Source organism: Euprymna scolopes, unplaced genomic scaffold (assembly GCF_053919585.1).
Source record: "Euprymna scolopes isolate OS-2025 unplaced genomic scaffold, ASM5391958v1 sca66, whole genome shotgun sequence".
In the NCBI taxonomy this organism is placed as follows: Eukaryota; Metazoa; Mollusca; class Cephalopoda; order Sepiida; family Sepiolidae; genus Euprymna; species Euprymna scolopes.
Window position 1 is genome coordinate 97,441 of NW_027633724.1, and position 4,521 is coordinate 101,961.

The following is a 4,521-nucleotide window of genomic DNA, read 5'->3' on the forward strand; positions in this document are numbered from 1 at the left end:
ATTGTCCTTGAAGGGTCGTGCGGAGGCATGTGCTACATACGTGTTTCCGCTGATCCTTTACCGTTTATCTGTTCTTCCCCTGCCTGCGGACCGCTGTAAGGCTTTAGAGCAACTCCTATTCAAACTTCTTTGGGTAGGAGGAAAGCCGTATGTCCGTAGACAGGTCTGTACACAGAAGCTTAGCGAGGGAGGCTTGGGGATGCCTGATCTGCTTAGTCACAAGCACGCAGAAAGATTGGCATTCCTGAGTCGGACACTGATGGAGGAAACGCCCTGGGTACCAGTCGTGGAGCAAGCTTTCCCACGGCTCATATCCAACCCTGCCGCTGAAGGTCGCAGAAGACCGGCGGGGGAAAGGTGTTTCCTGACCGAATGCCGAGCCGCCCTTAGGGCATTGCCGGGGTCCAGTGACCTTGCACGGCCTAGGTGGTTGCTATATAGGGATGTAGTGGAGGGGACTGCGAAAGACCCGCTGGTGGAGCGGCTACATCTGTCGAGGGGGGAAGTTCTCTCGCTGTGGAGTTGGGCGCCTGCCAGTAGCTACATCAACAACGCTGAATTTTCTATTACGTGGAGGCTAGTCCGAGACGCGCTGCCACTCTTTGGCAAACTAGCCAGGGACGATCATGATAGGGATTATTACTATCCCCCGTGCCCACGCTGCAATGATGAAGAAGAGGAGGAGACGAGAGAACACGCGTTCTTTCTTTGCAGCGGGGTGCGGAGTCTCTGGGAGTATGTCGAAGGGGTAACGGCTCGCATCGACCCCGAGCGGTCGGTGCCACTTGATTTAGCGTACGTAGTCGATAATGTGGATCCGCCGTTTGACAGGGAGAAACGGTTGGGGTTTCTAGCGATCCTAGCGGTGGCTAGGTTAGTGACGTGGGTTTCACGTCTGGACATTGTCTATAGGGGGCAGTCTGTTTCCGATCACGATCTGGTTGTTCGTTTTAAGCATCAACTTAAAACGAAAATCAGATGTGATTGGAAAAGATTGCCCCACATCGACTTTGATAGAAGATGGGTGCACAACACTAGTTTGTGCATCCGACGAGGCGCTAGATTTAAGTTCGTGTTTCCACCCTAGTGGTATTGGTCTTAGGGTGCTGAGGTTTCTTTTTTCTCGGAACCCAGCCCAATCAAGACAAGTAATATAAGGTTTACCTTATAATATTGGGTAGTTTTAAGGCTAGATAGGCAGTAACCACCAAGAGTGGATAGCTTGTGCTTTTTATAGGGCCTAGATTAGGGTAGTATGCGTGTGGATCCTGTTCCCATAGCTTTTTATTTTTTGATAGATTGGCACTAGGAGAGCTTCCAAAGATGCCCAAAAGTCCACTTGTTTTATTTTGTCCCAGGCCTATTTTGCCCATTACGTACATTATCTTGGAAGACGCCATCCATCCCTATTATCCCCGACCCTAATTTATTTTCCATACATGTCCCTAGTTCCTCCACTCCCCTTTAGGGAACGACCTGCTTGCTTTCACCCTTTCCCCCCGGGGGAAGAGGACCGGAAGACAGTGGGCGTTTCATATGACAGACCAGCCGTTAGGTAGGGAGGGTCCCCTTACTAACCCGCCCCCATAGGCATTTTGTTAATTTGTTTTCTTTTTATTTCTTTTTGGGTGTATTCTAGTTTGCCCCCCTCCCCATCATCTCACCCCCATTACAAAAAAAAAAAAAAAAAAAAAAAAAAAAAAAATTAAAACTCTTTAGTTTGTACATATTTTTTCCCTTTTAGTTTTTTGTAAATAATGTTATATGTTTTTTCCTCTTTTATCACAGCGTGAATGTCGCCTGTCATCCCGTAAGCTGGGGAGCTGTTATTTTAAGTAGGTCCGGGTAAGAATGTTAGGCGAAACAGTGCGTGATAGAAACTCTAGTATAGGTTTTATAATAAAGTACTTGCTATCTTACGCAAGTCTAGCTAAGGACTAGAAAAGACCCCTTTTTCCCCCACTCCCCCTTACTGGCCTTTGTGCCTAAGCTTCTTCGTACCCCAAATGAGGCCTTGGCAGTAGATAATGCCAAGGCCGGGGACGAAGGGCTAAATATAATACTTACCTTGCATAGAGGTTACGGCGATCAATAAGGTCGTTCCTCCAGAGTGAGACCCTTCCATTGCACTGCGGTTGGGTTGACCTTTGCGATCTTCCCAAATGTGGACGATTCGGATGCATCATTTCTAAGTGTGGGGTCTGCGTACGCGCTCACCCCGATAATTCAATCAAAATCAGATATCCTTCTACTGATAAGTACACAACCTAATTCTGGTCGGTAGGTCTACAACTCTCACCGACGTTGTGCAAAAGCCTCTTAGTTTCCCTTTTCTCCAATCGCCCATCTCTGTACGCGCCACAAAACAAGCGATGTTTCCAAATCAGTTTATCATCCACTTCTATTCCAACGTTCTGATTGTAACTAATCTGCATGTCCATATCAGCAACGTTTGCATTGAACATAATCTTTTCTGTTATATAAAAATCATTGATTTGATTTAAGTAAATAGGACAGTCCCTGGAGTGATTGTTACGAGTAAAAACTTTAGCTATGGATAAGCCTTTAACAAATAAATACGTACACAGCCTCTCCTCCATTTTCTGATTGGGATTTGTGCCTTATTATTGATTTTTTGTTTAACATTTGTAATTTTATATTAGCAGAAAATAAATGATAAAATACTCAATCTCTTAAGGGTAAGGAATCGGCCAAGGTGTCACCTACAGCTACTGAAACTGTTTTATTTTGATATAGATTGATGAACGAAAACGTCTAACAATCTCCAACAGATTTCGTGTGTCTATTGGTTGAATCCCCCACCCATGACCCGTACAGTCTTTCATTATTTATTATTAATTAATTGTGAGTTGGATTTGTACCGAATTATTGATTTTTTGTTTAACATTTGCAGTGGCGGCTCGTGCATGAAGCTGTGGAACTGCAGCACCCCCTCCCAGTTATTTTTACACAATATTAATGATAAAATTAAAAATAATACGTTTGTTTTTAATATTTTATTTTTTCTATGTGTACATTATAAAATCATTAAGTTTAATGTCGGTATGTCCAAAGTCATATAAAAACAAAAGAAAAATTGCTTGGAGCTGTAAAATTACACTTTCTTAATGAAATTCTCTTGTGCGCATGCGCGGATTAGACGTTTTAGACAGCCGATGAAACCCTCTTGAGGAACTGTCACTTGTCGCAGCTCCGCGTCGTGAAATTCGTTGTTTGCTTTGAGTGTGTGCCTGTATAGATATGATAACATTGTTATTGAAAAAAAAGGGGTTTACTTACATTTTTTTAAAAATTATTATTAAAATCTGCATATAACGTATTCTTGTACATAAAATACTGTGCTTTTTTCTTTTAGCGTTGCGATTTTATTTGGTATCAGACGGAAATATATAATATCCAGAAACTTTTTTTATTATTATTAAAAGTATTCGGGGATTTAGCAGTGAAGCTAACACGCGACTAATCAAATATACAATAAATAAATCTTACCATAAAAGTTACTTTTCCATCTACCTGCTTTTTTGTTTGTTTTAAGTAGTTTTAAATGCTATTTTTTTGCAACAACTAAACTTTACAAAAACAAACTGTTTACATTTTCCTACAAGCGAAGAAACAGTTTATGTTGAAAATACATTTTAATTAGAAATATTTTTAACTTGTATGTTTTAGATAAAAAAAAATTAGCATTTATTTGCCTCCAACAAGGACAATGTTAGAAGTTTTACACTTTGAAAAACGGATTTTTTACACAAGATTTTTTAATTAAAATGTGTTTGTATTTAAAAAAAAACACAGTTTTTATAATTATGCATTTTAAACTTTACATTGAATTTGTTAGTAGATGGGGCAGATAACACGCATGAAAAAAGTAATTAGAGATCCTTCTGGACTGAGACAATTTTAATTTTTTGTTTTGTGGGGGGAGAAAGCTACATCAAAATTCGATGTTTTATAATGCTTATATATGACATCCTATTTTCTTATAATAAATCTCCACTTTATGTCGATCTTTACCGGCATGGGAAGGTCAGTAAATAGCCAAGTTTGTTCTTTTTATATAAAATGCACGTTGTTAAAAGATTTGTAAATAAAATTTTGTATCTTTAAAGATTTTTGTTTGTTTGCTCACTATATAAAATTGTAAACTTTTTTATCCTGTATTTTATTTGCAAATACGTTTTGTTATAAATACATTTAAAAAATAATTTTTGTAAATAAAACTGTTATTAAATAAAACGCTATTTTCAAATAGTAAACTCCTAAATTAACCCTCGTAGGGAGGCAAGTAAATTTCAAAGTTTTTCTTTTTTGTTTTCATAAAAAAAATAAGTTATTTTTGAAAATGTTTTCCGTTTGTTTGCAAAAAAAACGCAAACTTTTATTTAATCTGAAAAGTTTAAAAGGAATAAATGTATATATTATTTTTATTATTCTGTAAAGTGTACATAATTAAAAAAAATATTTTTAATAAAAAAGTTTTTGCGTATTATCCATTTCTGA

General features: G+C 38.5%; 1 non-coding gene across 1 annotated transcript; it reads left to right on the plus strand.

Annotated features, from left to right (window-relative positions):
* Positions 1–2,059: 2,059 nt before the first annotated feature.
* LOC145275212 (U1 spliceosomal RNA) lies at positions 2,060–2,222 on the plus strand. The gene has a single exon (XR_013867091.1). It is a non-coding gene; the product is annotated as a U1 spliceosomal RNA (small nuclear RNA).
* The last annotated feature ends 2,299 nt before the right edge of the window (positions 2,223–4,521 follow it).